Source organism: Gallinula chloropus (assembly GCF_964237585.1).
Source record: "Gallinula chloropus genome assembly, chromosome: 25".
NCBI lineage: Eukaryota > Metazoa > Chordata > Aves > Gruiformes > Rallidae > Gallinula > Gallinula chloropus.
This window is the reverse complement of record NC_140110.1, coordinates 5285753-5302192: the sequence shown is the minus strand read 5'-3', so window position 1 is coordinate 5302192 and position 16440 is coordinate 5285753. Positions and strand designations below refer to the sequence as shown.

The following is a 16440-nucleotide window of genomic DNA, read 5'->3' as shown; positions in this document are numbered from 1 at the left end:
TCTATTTACTGACTGCTGCCAGGCAGGACTGAGTTCTTGAGAGCCCACAGCCAACCCTCCTGCCAGCAGTGGCACATTCAAGCCAGCACAAAGCAGACCTCCCAAAAGGGACCTGACAAAAGCCTTCCTGAATACAGGGAGTTAATGTGAATTGGAAACTGTTTCCCTCAAAGAATCGTTCCCTAACTTCTCACTACCTTTTTCCTCCTTGGACAGGTCTCCACACTTGACAGAAGCAGCAGATGTCCAACAGCAGCTCCATCAGCCAGTTCCTCCTCCTGCCCTTTGCAGACACAAGGGAGCTGCAGCTCCTGCACTTCTGCCTCTTCCTGGGCATCTACCTGGCTGCCCTCCTGGGCAATGGGCTCATCATCATCACCATAGCCTGTGACCACCACCTCCACACCCCCATGTACTTCTTCCTCCTCAACCTCTCTGTTCTTGACCTTGGCTGCATCTCAACCACTGTTCCAAAATCCATGTCCAATTCCTTGTGGGACACCAGGGCCATTTCCTACACAGGATGTGTGGCTCAAATCTTCTTCTTTTTATTTTTGGTCTCCACAGAGTACTATATTCTCACTGTCATGGCCTATGACCGCTACGTTGCCATCTGCCACCCCCTGCACTACGGGACCCTCCTGGGCAGCAGAGCTTGTGTCCACATGGCAGCAGCTGCCTGGGCCAGTGGGTTTCTCCATGCTGTGCTGCACACAGCCAATACATTTTCACTGCCCCTCTGCCATGGCAATGCTGTTGACCAGTTCTTCTGTGAAATCCCCCCGATCCTCAAGCTCTCCTGCTCAGATGCCTACCTCAGGGAAACTGGAGTCATTGTGGTCAGTGTCTGTTTAGCTTTTGGGTGTTTTGTGTTTATTGTGGTGTCCTATGTGCAGATCTTCAGGGCTGTGCTGAGGATCCCCTCGCAGCAGGGACGGCACAAAGCCTTTTCCACCTGCATCCCTCACCTGGCTGTCGTCTCCTTGTTCCTTAGCACTGCCTTCTTTGCCTACCTGAAGCCTCCCTCCATCTCCTCCCTATTTCTGGACCTGTTAGCATCATTTTTGTACTCAGTGTTTCCACCAGCAGTGAACCCCCTCATCTACAGCATGAGGAACCAGGAGCTCAAGGATGCCATGTGGAAACTGAGGACTGGATGTTTCTAACAGTTCATCTTTGGCCATGGAACTCACATAAGGTCCAGTCTGTATTTAGTACGAATTTTGCTGGTTGTTTTGTCTTCTCAGTAGCCTAGAGACATGTATGCACTTCACTTTTCTCAGCAGGTTTCCACCTCTGCTTGCTCTGTGGTCATTTCGATGCTGCTCAGCTCTCCAGTGTCTTCTGAGACTTGGAAAACTTCCCATCTTTCAGATGTCTAATAAACAGTTTTCTCATAAGTTCAATGTGTTGATAAGTGACCCTTCTATGTATCTGAACACAAGTTGGTTTGGAGAGAATCTGCTCTGAAAGCTGACCCCCTTCATATGCTGCAGGATGAGCATGAGCCAGCAAATTGCCCTCCTGGCTAAGAAGGCCAATGGCATCCTGGGGTGCCAAGGTAGATCACTGGCAGCCCCAGTACCTTAGGGCTCAGAGTGTTCAGAGACAAAAGGAGGGTCCTAACATTGCTTGATGTCATTTCTGGCCATACCAGTGTCCAACTTTGAACCTGCTAAATGCACAGCAATACATCCCAAACTAAAGGTGTGAGGGATGAAAGATGTTCATGGCCTTACATATCCCCTGGTATCCCACTAACAGCTCCAGGAACATGGGGTCAGGGCTTTTGTAGCCATGGGAGTGGATGTAACTCTGCCCAATGTAATTTCCAGCTTCAACAGTGTCCACCTTCGACACTGCTCAATGTGCAGCACCAGCTCCATGGCAAAAGGTGCCCTGAAACCTCCCCAGGTAGCCCACTAACAGCCCCATTAACCTTGGGGCTCAGGGCATTCCGAGCCACAGGAACAGTCCTCAAAATGTCATTTTCAGGCTCTACCATCATCCACTCCTGAACATGCTAGATGTCCAGCAGTAGAGTCCCAGGTTCTTTAGCACTTACTGCTACTGCTGGATTATCCATACTGCATGACTACAGGAATGAGCCCACTGTTGTGGTGCACTTGTTGTCTACAAAGGTGGGCTGGTTTCAGGAAGACTACAGTTGATTTTCTTTCTAGCAGCCCATGTGGTGCCACATTTGGCTGTTAGAATGAGAGCAGTGCTGATAACAGGGAGGCTTTAGTTGTGTCCAAGCAATCAGACTTTTCTGTTGTTCATTCTCTACTAGTAACGGGAAGGTGGGGAGCACCCTGGGAGCTGGAACGGGGACACAGACAAAACAGGTGACCCAAACTGCCCAAAAAAGCCTATTTCATTCAGATCACACCATAAAAGGAGTGTGGTGGGGGCAGGAGGACTCAGCTCCAGGACACACGTGCTTTCAGGATGGCTGTGAGCTGTGCGGCCAGAGCTGTGGGGTTCAGTGAGAAACTGCACTGTGCATCACCTGTTGTGTGTATTTTGCCACAAAGTCCTGTTGTTGTTGTTGTTTCTCTCTCTGCTGTCCCAGTAAACTGTCCTTATTCCAGCCCATGAGGTTTAGGGTTTCTTTGGTTTCCTTATCCCTTCCTTTCCCCCCAACCCCAATTCCCCCACATCCCCCATCTTAGAGAGAGAGCAGCTGCGTGGTGCTTGGCTCTGGGCTGGGGTGAAACCATGAGAAAAGGTTCCAGCACAACACCCACACATCAAGGCAGCTCAGAAGTGACGGGTGGAGAACCGGCCACAAGGAGAAGAATTTGGGCATTGCAGGGGCTGCCCTAGCAGTCAGAGGTGCTGAACAGGAATCTGGCCATGAGCACATTGGGCTGCACTGGGAGGAGTGTGGCTGCACAGACAAGGGCCCTTCTGGTCCATCTGCACTCAGCACTGGTGATGCCACCTCTGGAGCAGTCAGTCCCAGTGTGGGGCTCCCCAGTCTGGAGGAATGAGGAGGAACATGAATGTGGTCAGGGAAAGTCTACCAAGAGACCCGGGCTTCTTTAGCCTGGGGAAGGGGAGGCTGAGGGAAGCCCACTTTGTGCTACAGAGAAAGAACATAAGAAAGGAAGTCCATGTGAACTGACGGCTCTGAAGGCCAGGGTGGACATGAGGATAAAGAAATGTCATTCTGAGGGTAGTGCTGTGGTGCAAGAAGTCACTGGGAGGAAGTGTGGATGGGCTGGTGGCTTTGTGCTTGTGGGAACTGCTGGCAAGGATGGAGAGACAGCAGTACAGGCAGGGACATTGTTAGGTGACAATGAGGTGGGAAAGCGTGTTGCATCCCTGCAGCCTACACAGAACCAGGTACAGGGGTGTGAGGCAGTGTGGCACGGGCTGTGGTGTAGATGGCCAAGGGTGCCATTCAGGCTACAAGTACCTGATAGGTCTTTGCCCCCTTGGCTGTGGCTGATGTCCCTGCCACAGAGGCCGCAGAGGAGACACATTGTCCTCATGGCCATGGAGCATGGTTGCCTCCTTGCACCCACCCCAGGGAAGGCCACCGTGTGTCATACCCCTGTCCTTCCCTTGGTGTCACACTCCCCACATCCCAAAGAACAGCCCTGAGACACAGGTGAGGGTCAGGATCTCCCTGCCCAGGGGCTGGGCTCAGCACTTGGCATTTCTGCTTCATCAGACCAAGCCAGGGTGTCCTCAGCATCAGAGCTGCCTGCGCTTTGCCTGGGTTTGTCCTCATGGCCTCCAGTTCTCTGCTCTAACGAGCCCATGGGGAGGCTTTGTCAGGAGTGGCTCCCAGTGGAGCCTGTTAGTGCTTCAAGGTACTTTGGGCATTACTCCTGACTTGAACTTCTTGAGAGGTTTCTTGTTCTTTGTACCTTGAGGTCTGAGGACTCGGAAGAAAAGACACCATGGGGCTCATTAACAATCAGGAAGCCCTTACAAGCATGGCTCTTTAACTCATTTTAACTAAAATAAATAAGACCTGTATAACTACTTGGAGAGGTTTTATTTGAGTGATGAAAATTCAAAGGAGTTTCACAATGGAGGATTTTTTCATAGGAAGAAATGTTTCTGTCACATCTCAGATCATGGAAGAAAGTTCAGCAGCATGCTGCAATGGGGGCTGGTCCAGAGGTCTCCTAAGGAGATCTGGGCAGGCAGGAAAAGCAGTCTCCTTAGACCCAAACCTGCATGGAGAACCTTGCCCTTCCCCAAGCCCAGCAGGTCCCTCACTGGCGTCCTGGGACTCCCAAGACTTTTCCTGGCATCATCTGTGCTCACAGGCACAGACAGATTTCTCTGACAACAAACAGCAGTTCAACATGACACAGTTTAATACCCATGAAATCTCTCTCCTCAGCTGCCTGCCACGGCCAAGCAGCGTGTGAAGGGGGTCAGCTTTCAGAGGAGATTCTCTCCCAGAACAGATTTAATCAGATACATAGAAAGGTCACTTATCAACACACTGACCTCCTGACAGAGCAGTTCATTAGACTTCTGAAAGATGGGACGTTTTCCAACTCTCAGAGTCTCAAAGCAGTAACTGGAGACTGAGCAGCATCTGAATGACCAAAGAGCAATCTGAGGTGGAATTCAGTGAGGATACGTCCATCTAGTCTGCTGAAAATCTGTCCTTAGGCATGGCCACATCATCAAGAGAGGTGGAAACACCTGCATGATGTGGGAGGTGAAAGAGACAAACTAGTGTTGAAATGAGCAGTTCATTGCTGTTTAGAACATCCAGTCATCAGTTTCCACAAGGCATCCTTGAGCTCCTGGTTCCTCATGCTGTAGATGAGGGGGTTCACTGCTGGTGGAAAAACTGAGTAAAGAAATGACAATATCAGGTCAAGAAAGAAGGAGAAGAGGAAGGAAGGCTTCAGGTTGGCAAACACACCAGTACTTAGAAACAGGGAGATCACAGCCAAGTGAGGGAGGCAGGTGGAAAAGGCTTTGTGCCGTCCCTGCTGCGAGGGGATCCTCAGCACAGCCCTGAAGATCTGCACATAGGACACCACAATGAACACAAAACAGCCAAAAAATAAACAGACACTGACCACAACGAGCCCAGTTTCCCTGAGGTAGGCATCTGAGCAGCAGAGCTTGAGGAACTGGGGGATTTCACAGAAGAACTGCTCAAGGGCATTGCCATGGCAGAGGGGAAGTGAAAATGTATTGATTGTGTGCAACATGGAATAGAGAAACCCACTGCCCCAGGCAGCTGCTGCCATGTGGACACAAGCTCTGCTGCCCAGGAGGGTCCCGTAGTGCAGGGGGTGGCAGATGGCAACGTAGCGGTCATAGGCCATGACAGTGAGAAGACAGAACTCTGTGGAGATCAAAAATAAAAAGAAGAAGAGTTGAGCCACACATCCTGTGTAGGAAATGGCCCTGGTGTCCCACAAGGAATTGGACATGGATTTGGGAACAGTGGTGGAGATGCAGCCAAGGTCAGCAAGAGAGAGGTTGAGGAGGAAGAAGTACATGGGGGTGTGGAGGTGGTGGTCACAAGCTATGGTGATGATGATGAGGCCATTGCCCAGGAGAGCAGCCAAGTAGATGCCCAGGAAGAGCCAGAAGTGCAGGAGCTGCAGCTCCCGTGTGTCTGCAAAGGGCAGGAGGAGGAACTGGCTGATGGAGCTGCTGCTGTTGGACATCTGCGGCCATCAAGAGTGGGGACCTGTCCTAGGAGGTAGAGGCAGTGAGATTTAAGGGAAATTTTCTTTGAGGAAAAATTCTTGATACTCTTAGGGAACACCCTGAGATTGAGTCTTTGCTTTGTGCTTTGGTCTTCTCCTGCCTGTACCTGAGGAGTGTTTCTTCTGTCAGAACTCCCTGACATTGCTGCTGCAGTGCCAGTGAAACCTTCCCCTGAGTGCAGAGTGGGGAGAGCTGCTCTGTCCATCAGCCCTGGTCTCAGCTGCCTTGTGCTGGACGCTCTCTGATCACAACCTGGTGTTCCCTTTTGAACATCACTGTCTGCACTGTGTGGGATATCAGGGAGGTCCCAAATCCCGACTGCCAGGGCTTTTCTGGGAACAGCTCATTCATTCTCTCTCCCTGCCAATGTATCTGCTGCCTGGAGCTGCCCCTGCAGCTGCTTCTCTTTGCCCATGTCACCTCCTGCTCTGTGCTCACAGTCCTCACCCGCCTGACCTGCACTCAGCTCTGCTCTGCAGACCCCTCCTGGCATCAGGGCACTGCCCGGGGAACCTCTTTCTGTGCAGGGCTCAGGAGATGCTCTGACAAGTCTTAATGACCAATGAGTTTGCACTGCCTGCTGTAAAGTTATCAGGAAAAGCTCAGCTCCTTCTTCCCACCCAGCCCTCAAGAGGAGAAAATTCAGATGTCTCTTTATCTGGAGTGGAAAATGCATCCTTGGAGATCTTGAAAAGTCCCTTGGAGGTTCCCCAGGATTAGCAGGATCTGGGAGCAAACCTGTCCTGCGCAGCACACTGACAGCCTACACTGTCCTTCCATGGGTCACACTTGCCACCCACAGCTTCTGTCTGAGGTGCTGCTGGAAGCCCAGCAGGCAGGCTGAGTGCTGACCCTGGCAGCAGCAGAGTCCCTGCCCCAGCGCACAGACCCCCAGGATGCATGGACCCTGCTTACAAGAACAGCCCTGGGCACCTCTCAACCATGCCCAGGAGAAGACAGCTGTCCTGCCCTGTCCCTCTGATGGGGCAGAAGGAATCGCTTCCATGCAGCACCTTCTGGTCCTGTAGAGAACCTGTCCTCCTGACAGACCCCACACACTGTCCCATGTCCCAGCTTTAGGAGATCCCTCCAGGAACAGAACCTGCATTGCCCTGCACCCACAGACATACCAGGGAGAGGCTGTGCAGATTTCTCCTGCAGTGAGCTCTCAGCATCCATCAGCTCTCTCAGCCTCACAGGTCTCCCCTCGGTGCCTCCAGGCAGTGTCCCCAGCCCTGTGTGCTTGGCAGAGGAGCTGCTCCTGGGCAGAGCTGTCTCTCTGCAGCGCTGCCAGGTTGCCATGAGCCCCCTCCATCCCAAGAGCCTGGCCCACCTCATCAAGAGAAGACCAGTTCTTCTATGCTCCCTCCGGGTGCCTCAGGCTACATGAGGATCATTCTGTGATCTCATCTCTTATGTTCCCTCCCTCAGCTGGGAAGAAATCCTTCTGTCCAGCACATTTTTTTCTACTGATCAAACCAGAGCTGGGCAGAAGAATCACCTTCCCTTGTCTCCCCATGAGACAGGATCCCCAGGCAGGGACAGCGATTGGACTCTTTCCCCCGTGAAAGGAAGGGGTTTAGGTGAACATTTGGGCATTTCTCAGGGTTTCAAAAGAACAAAATCAGGAAAAACAAATCTACAAAGCTCTGCTCTGCAGTTGGGGGAAGTGGAAACCACAATCCAGAAAATGTCATATATATCAAAAAAGATTGTCCTGCTGCTGCAAGGACAAACTGACCCCTGGAGAGCTCCCATCAGAGCCCCATACAACAGTGGCACCCTCAGCCAGCAGGAAATGCACCTCCCAAAAAGGACCTTTCCAATGTCTAATAGAACAGGGAGAGACAGTCCTTGCGTCTCGAATGAGAACGTTTTGCTGAGAGAAGTGTGCCCCAAGTTCTCACTGCCTTGTTCTCCTTGCAAAGAGGCAGAGAATGTCCCATGGCAGCTTCATTCCCCATTCCTCCTCCTGCCCTTGGCAGACACAGGGGAGCTGCAGCGGGTTTCTCCATGCTGTGCTGCTCACAACCAAGACATGTTCCCTCCCCCTCTGCAAGGGCAATGCTGTTGACCAGTTCTTCTGTGAAGTCCCCCAAATCCTCAGCCTCACATGCTCAGATGCCTACCCCAGGGAGATTGGTTTTTTTTGTATTTAGTACTTGTTTATATTTGTGATGTTTTATGGAATAATGTGGGAGGTTTCAGCCCAGGAACCTCTTTAGACACTTTCTCTTTTTGTTTGGGACCTATTGCTGGACATCTAGCAGTTTCTAAGTTTGACCCTGGTAGAGTCGGAATTAGATGTCAGTCCAATTTAGGACTGTTCCTGTGGCTAGGAATGCCCTGATCCCAAGGGTAACCTGGTCTGCTGGTGGGCTACCCTGGGAGGTTTCAGGCCAATAACATCTTTCAGCCCTTAAAAGGTTTGTTTGAAACTCTTGTGGGAGGTTTATCATTTTTGAAGCTGGATGCTGATATAACCTGAAAGTGACGTCAGGCACTGTTAGGCCTGTTCCTGTGGAAAGGAAAAGCCTGAGCTTCAAGATTACTCATGCTGCTACTGCGCTACCTGAGGAGGTTTCAGGCCAGGAACATCTTTCAGATCTCACACCTTTTTTTTGGGAGCTATTGCTGGATGTTTAGCATTGTTGAAGTAGAACGCAGGTAGAGTCAGAAAGTGATGTCAGGCACTGTAAAGACTGTTCCCTTAAAAGGAGTGCTCTGAGTCCCATAGTTACTGGGTGCTAGTGTGACACTATGGGAGGTATGAGGTCAGGAACCTTTAGTTTGGGAGCTGTTGCTGGGTGTTTAGCACTTTTGACAGTTGGTACTGGTAGAGCTGGAAAATGACGTCAGGCACTGTTACGACTGTTCCCTTGGCTAGGAAAGCCCTGAGCCCCAAGGTTACTGGTTCTCAGAGTGTGCAACCTGGGGAGGTTTCAGACCGGTAGGATCCTTCATCCCTCACAACTTTTGTTTGAGTGCTATTGCTGGATATTTAGCATTTTGAAACTTGATGCTGATAGAGCCAGAAAAAGATGTCTGGCAGTGTTAGGACCATTCCATTGGAATGGAAAGCCTTGAGCACCAAGGTTACTGGTTCTTCTAGTAGGCATCCTGGGGAGGTTTAATGCCAAGAACCTTTTTCAGCCCACACAGCTTTTGCTTGAGACCTATTGCTCTACATTTAACAGTTTTGAAGTGGAAACTGGTAGAGCCTGAAAATTACATCAGGCACAACTGAGGCCTCTCCCTTGGCTATGAAAGCCCTGAGTGCCAAGGTCAGTGGTCCTGTTTGTATTCTATATGGGGAGGTTGCAGGCCAGGAGTTTCTTTCAACCCTTGCACCTCTTGTTTTGGAACTATTCATACAGTTCAGCAGTTTCAAAGGTGGAGGACTGCAGAGCTGTGCGATGACGTCAGGCACTATTAGGGTTGTTCCATTGGCTAGGAACAGGATGAGATGATTAGAAGCTACTCATGCTGCCAGTGGGTTATCTGGGGAGATTTCAGGTCAGGATCGTCTTTGGCCATCAACCCTTTTTGTTTGGCAGCTCTTGCTGGACTTTGAGAAGTTTCAAAGTTGGACGCTGGGAGAGCCTGAAAATGATGTCAGGCACTGTTAGGACATTACCTTGGTAAGGAGAAAGCTGAGCCCCAAGATTACTGGGGCTGGTAGAGGTCTAACAAGGGAGATATCAAGTCAGGAGCCTGTTTCAGCCCTCACCCCTTTTCTTTAGGAACTATTGCTGGACATTTAGAAGTTTCAAATCCGGATGCTGGTGGAGCCTGAAAACAACATCGGGCACTGTTAGGACCATTCTCCCTGCTTGGAATGCCCTGATCCTAACAGTTGCTGGGGCTGCTAGTCGACACCTGGAGCAGGTTTCAGGGCAGTAACATCTTTAAGCTCTTGCACTGTTGTTTGGGAGCTGTTGCTGGATGATTAGAGGTTTCGAAGATGGACGCTGGTAGAGCCTGAAAATGACTGCAGGCACTGTTAGGATGATAGCCTTGAGCATGAAAGCCCTGAGCTGAAATGTTAACAGGGCTGCTAGTGTCCCATCTGGGTAGGTTTCAAGCCAGGAATGTTTTCAGCCCTCACACATTTGGTTTAGAGTTATTACTGGACATTTACCAGTTTCAAATTTGGATGCTTTTAGATCGGGAATATTATCTCTGATAGAGTTTGGACCAGTTCCTTGGAAGAAATGCCCTGAGCCCAATGGTATACAGGGGCTGCTAGTGGGATACCAGTGGAGGTTTCAAGCCAGGGATATCTTCAAGCCCTCACTTCTTCTGTTTGAGACCTGTTGCAGGAGGTTTAGCAGTTTTAGAGGTTGTTGCTGGTAGACTGAAAGCTGATGTCAGGCACTTTTAGGACCGTTGCCTTGGCTAGGAATGCCCTGAACCTCAAGGTTTGTTGCACTGTTATTCTACTACCTGGGGAGGTCTCAGGCCAGAAGCATCTTTCATTCCTCACACCTTTTGTTTTGGGGCTCTTTCTTGACGTTTGGCATTTTTGAAGTTGGACGTGGGTAGAGCCCAAAAATGACACCAGGCACTCTGCAGACCATTCCCTCAGCCACAGAAGCTCTGAGCCCCGAAGTTACTGGGGCTGCTCCCCCTGCCAGAGGAAGTTTAGGGCTCCCCAGTTATTTCAGCTCTCAAACCTTCTGTTTGGGAGCTATTACTGGATGCTTAGCATTTTTGAACGTGGACACTGGTAGAGCCAAAGAATGATGTCTAGTGTTATAGAACCATTCCCTTGGCTAGGAATGGCCTTCTCCCCAAAGTTCCCAGGGCTGCGTGTGGGCTGCCTGGGGAGGTTTCAGCCCAGGAACATCATTCAGCCTTCACAGATTTATTTAGGAACTATTGATGTATGATTAGAATTTTCACAGGAGGACACTAGCAGAGCCACAAAATGACGTCAGGAACTCTTAGCTCCATTCCCTTGGCTAGGAAAGCCCTGACCCACAAGGTTAGTGGGGCTGCTAGTGGGCTACCTTGGGAGGATTCTGTCCAGGAAGCTTTTTCAGCCCTTGCACGTTTTGTTTGCAACCAACAATGAAGGTGGGAGATTCTCCCTGGCCCTCCTTTTGTTATTAATGTATTTATAGAATACATTTATATTATATGGGACAGAGAGAATCTCCCACCTTTATTGGATCCAGGGGGGAACAACTGTGACGGATGATGAAGAAAAGGCTGATGAACTGAATGCCTTTTTTACCTCAATCTTTAGTGGTAAGAACAGTTGTCTCTCCATTCCCAGACCCTAGAGTGGAAAGATGGGGACAGGATGTAGACTGAAGCCCCGCTTAGGTCTGCAAAGGTCAATGTGTCTGGATGGGACACACCCGAAAGCACTGAGGGAGCTGGCAGAAGTGCTCCCCAAGCCACTTTCCCTTATTTACCAGCAGTCCTGGCTGACAGAGGTGGTTCTGCCTGACTGGAAACTGGCACATGTGACACCCATCTACAAGGAGGGACAGAAGGAGGACTGTCCTGGTTTTGGTCAGGATGGAGTTAATTTCATTTGTAGCAGCGGATGGAATGCTGTGTTTGAGAGTTAAAATGAAAGCAGTGCTGATAACACCCTGATGTTTCTAGTTGCTGTCAGACAGTCAAGGACTTTCTCAGCTCTTCATGAGAAAGGAGGGGTGAAGCCAGGACAGGTGACCCAACTGACCAAAGAGAGTATTCCACGCCAGTTACGTCCTGCCCAGGATATCGGGGGCTGACGGGAGGAAGGCCTGGAGCGGCTCCGGGACACGCGGTTCTTGGGGGACGGTCGGGTTCTGGGACGGCTCTGGGTGGCACGGCCTGAGCTGTGTGGTTTGGTGAGAAACTGCATTGGGTATCAACAGCTTCAGATATTTTTGCTTTGAAGTCCTGTTAGCATTGTTACATTGTATCTTTCTGTTATCTTAGTAAACTATCCTTATCCCAACCCACGGGCCTCTTAATTTCTTGATTTTGGGGTTATTTGCCCCTTTCTCTTCCTTTTTCCCTTCCCTTACTTCTCACCCCCCTTCCCTCTTCCCTTTAACCTGCTCTTTTCCTTAAAGGAGCAGGCAGCTGCGTGGATCTTGGCCCTCAGCCGTGTGAAACCACGACAAGGACCCAGGGAACTACAGGCCTGTCAGCCTGACCTCAGTGCTGGGGAAGGGGATGGAACTAATCATCTTGAGTACCATCATGCAGCACATGCAGCACACTCAGGTGATCAGGGCCGGTTTAGATTGGGCTTGAGGAAGCTGATCTTCTATGACAAGGTGACCTGCTTAGTGGAGGAGGGGAAGGCTGTGGATGTGATCTACCTGGACTCCAGTAAACTCTTCATCACTGTCTCCCAAGACATCCTGCTGGAGAAACTGGCCACTCATGGGTTGGATGGGTATATTCTGTGCTGGGTTAGAAACTGGCTGAAGGCCGGGCCCAAAGGGTTGTGGTGAACAGAGTTGAGACGAGAGGAATTGGTTTCAAATTGCTCCAGGGGAGATTTATTTCTCATATCAGGAAGAATTTCTTTCCTGAAAGGGTAGTCAAGTATTGGAACAGGCTGCCCAGGGAAGGGGTGCAGTCACCATCCCTGTTGGTATTTCAAAAGGCGTGGGCCTTGTTCCTTCTGGTTTGTCTAAGCTGTAATAACATGGGCCACAGTCATCCCATTCCTCATGCAGGATCTCCAGGCCTTGTGTGACCCTGACACTACGGAATGACGAGCTGTGCTCTCTTTGCATCATGTCTGTCTGCAAACAGCCAAAAGTTATCCTTTTTTTTTCTTTATTTTATTTTTATAAACACTTTACAAGCATCTTCATCAGCTGAATCACTTGACTCCTTGAATCACTTCACAACTTGGGAATTTCCAGGAAGTGTCATACTCACCTTCCCCTGAACCTGCATTACCCCCAGTCTGTCTCTTCATCTCCCTCATCACTGAGGTGTTTCCACCTCTCCTGGTGATACGGCCATGCCCAAGGACACCTTCTCCAGACTACCCTGATGTGTGCACTTCACTTTGCTCAAAGGTTTCCACCTCCACTCGCTCTTTGGTCATTCAGATGCTGATAAACTTTGAGCTTCAGAGAGTTGGAAAACATCTCATCTTCCAGAAGTCTAATGAACTGTTCTGTCCGAGGTTCAGGGTGTTGATAAGTGACCTTTCTATGTATCTGATTGAAACTGTTCTGGGAGAGAATCTCCTCTGGAAGCTGACCCCCTTCACACGCTGCTTGGCCTTAGCAGCAGCTGAGGAGAGAGATTTCATGGGTATTAAACTGGATCATGTTGAACTGCTGTTTGTTGTCAGAGAAATCTGTCTGTGCCTGTGAGCACAGATGATGTGAGGAAAAGTGTTGGGAGTCCCAGGAGGGCAGGGAGGGAACTGCTGGGCTTGGGAAGAGCAAAGTTCTCCAGGCAGGGTTGGATCTGAAGAGACTGCTTTTCCTGCCTGTCCAGATCTCCTTAGGAGATCGATATCCATCCCATAATGCTGCTGTCACTTCTTCTATCAACTGAGCCATGGCAGACAATACCCGTGACTGAAAAAAGTTCCTACATGGGAAATTCCTTTGAAACGTAAGGACCCAACTAAAATCCAAGTAGTTGTAGGAGTTTTGACTCTTTAATGAAAATGAGTTAGAGCCATGCTTGTAAGGGCTTTCTGGATATTAATGGGCCCCATGGTGTCTTTTCTTCTGAATCCCCAGACCTCAGATACCAAGATGAGAGTGAAGAAACCTCTCAAGAAGTCCAAGTCAGGAGTAATGCCCAAAGTACCTTGAAGCACTAACAGGCCCCACTGGGAGCCATTCCTGACAAAGCCTCCCCATGGGCTCGTTAGAGCAGACAACTGGAGGCCATGAGGACAAACCCAGGCAAAGCACAGGCAGCTCTGATGCTGAGGACACCCTGGCTTGGTCTGATGAAGCAGAAATGCCAAGTGCTGACCCCAGGCCCTGTGCAGGGACATCCTGAGATTGTCAGAGATGAGATCATAGAACGATTCCCATGAGATCTGAGGCACCAGGAGGGAGCCTACAAGAACTGGTCTTCTCCTGCTGAGCTTGGCCAGGCTCCTGGGATGGAGGGAGCTCATGGCAACCCGGCAGTGCTGCAGAGAGACAGCTCTGGCCAGCAGCAGCTCCTCTGCCAAGCACACAGGGCTGGGGACACTGCCTGTAGGTACCGAGGGGAGACCTGTGAGGCTGAGAGAGCTGATGGATGCTGAGAGCTCACTGGAGGAGAAATCTCTGCAGCCTCTCCCTGGTATGTCTGTGGGTGCAGGGCAATGCAGGTTCTGTTCCTGGAGGGATCTCCTAAAGCTGGGACATGGGGCAGTGTGTGGGGTCTGTCAGGAGGACAGGTTCTCTCTAGGACCAGAAAGTGCTGCCTGGAAGGGATGACCTTCTGCCCCATGAGAGGGACAGGGCAGGACAGCTGTCTTCTCCTGGGCATGGCTGCATTCGCCCTGTGGAAAGAAGCGGTGGATGTAAAGTCTGACACATGGAAATATGGTGGAGGGTCCTTGTCCCAGAGAGAAGAACGCTCCAAGTGCCTGTCCTTCCAGCCTCCTGTGGAATGTTTCTTGCCATTTCCTCTCCTGTCCTTGTTGCCTTTCTCCCACCGTTTCCTGGGACTCTGGGCACATCCAATTATGGGGCTGGCACTGAGCTGACCCTCACTTCAGGACCCCCATCTGTAGGACTGAGGTTTTCCAGGCAGCTCCTGCTGGGCTGCAGCTGCCCCCCACAATGGCACCGCTCTCCCAGGGACTCTTGTGCCCAGGAGAGGAGCCCCATGCAGGAGACATCTCGGCACAGAGGCCGTGGCAATGCCACTCATCACCTGTGTGTGGGCAGCTGCACTGAGCCCTGTGTGTCCCTGGCTGGGAGCGGGGAGCTGAGATCCTCCTTGGGTAGGATGAGGCTGCAGGAGGGCTTTGGAGCTCTGCCCTGCGAGACTGGATTCCTCAGCTCTCAGTCAGGAGAAAACCAAAGCTCCAAAGCTCTGCTCTGCCCTCATTGATATTGGAGTGACAGTGCTGAAAAGCTCATTCCTATCCACAGGGGATTTAGTCTGAGATCACACCATCCTTCTATTTACTGACTGCTGCCAGGCAGGACTGAGTTCTTGAGAGCCCACAGCCAACCCTCCTCCCAGCAGTGGCACACTCAAGCCAGCACAAAGCAGACCTCCCAAAAGGGACCTGACAAAAGCCTTCCTGAATACAGGGAGTCAATGTGAATTGGAAACTGTTTCCCTCAAAGAATCGTTCCCTAACTTCTCACTACCTTTTTCCTCCTTGGACAGGTCTCCACACTTGATAGAAGCAGCAGATGTCCAACAGCAGCTCCATCAGCCAGTTCCTCCTCCTGCCCTTTGCAGACACAGGGGAGCTGCAGCTCCTGCACTTCTGCCTCTTCCAGGGCATCTACCTGGCTGCTCTCCTGGGTAATGGCCTCATCATCATCACCATAGCCTGTGACCACCACCTCCACACCCCCATGTACTTCTTCCTCCTCAACCTCTCTATTCTAGACCTTGGCTACATCTCCACCACTGTTCCCAAATCCATGGCCAATTCTCTGTCAGACACCAGGGCCATTTCCTACACAGGATGTGTGGCTCTACTATTTTTCTTCCTATTTTTGATCTCTACAGAGTACTGTCTTCTGACTGTCATGGCCTATGACCGCTACGTTGCCATCTGCCACCCCCTGCACTACGGGACCCTCCTGGGCAGCAGAGCTTGTGTCCACATGGCAGCAGCTGCCTGGGGCAGTGGTTTTCTCAATGCTGTGCTGCACACAGCCAATACATTTTCACTGCCCCTCTGCCATGGCAATGCTGTTGACCAGTTCTTCTGCGAAATCCCCCAGATCCTCAAGCTCTCTTGCTCAGATGCCTACCTCAGGGAGATTGCAGTCACTTTGCTTAGTGCCTTTTTAGCTTTTGGGTGTTTTGTGTTCATTGTGGTGTCCTATGTGCAGATCTTCAGGGCTGTGCTGAGGATCCCCTCGCAGCTTGGACGGCACAAAGCCTTTTCCACCTGCCTCCCTCACCTGGTTGTGTTCTCCCTGTTTGTCAGTACTTCCTTCTTTGCCTACCTGAAGCCACCCTCTATCTCCTCTCTATTTCTGGACCTGGTAGTATCATTTCTTTACTCCGTGGTTCCACCAGCAGTGAACCCCCTCATCTACAGCATGAGGAACCAGGAGCTCAAGGATGCCGTGTGGAAACAGATGACTGGATGTTTCTAAGCAACAATGAACTGCTCATCTTCTGCATATCACTGGCCATGTAACTCACATTAGCACCAGTCTCTATTCAGTATGGGGTTTAGTTCCTGTTTCTTTGTTTGCCTCTAGTTTATTTAAACTGGAATATGATGGTCCACGTTCATCCCATTGCTGATACAGTATGACCCACACGCTGGGTAACGATGGGCTGTGCTCTCTCTGCATCACGTCTGCCTGAAAAGGTGCACATATTTTTCTTTCTTAAAATTTCTCCTGACATTTATTAAATATTTAACATTTTCATCAACTGAATCACTTGACCACTTGTCTGAAATGGCAGTGCTTTCCCACCATGACAGAACAGGAATTTCATTGAAGTGTGACAAACATAAAGTCACAGAGTCTTCCACAAAGTCCAACCACAGCCTAACCCTGCCTAGTCCACCTCCAGACCATGTCATCAAGCACAACATCTGCA

The 16440-nt window shown here is 50.5% G+C and overlaps 1 pseudogene across 1 annotated transcript; it reads left to right on the top strand.

Moving 5' to 3' along the window:
- Positions 1 to 242: 242 nt before the first annotated feature.
- On the top strand, positions 243 to 15983 carry LOC311200811 (olfactory receptor 14A16-like; annotated as a pseudogene). The gene is made up of 2 exons: positions 243 to 525; positions 15340 to 15983. The product of its transcript is annotated as an olfactory receptor 14A16-like (transcript).
- The last annotated feature ends 457 nt before the right edge of the window (positions 15984 to 16440 follow it).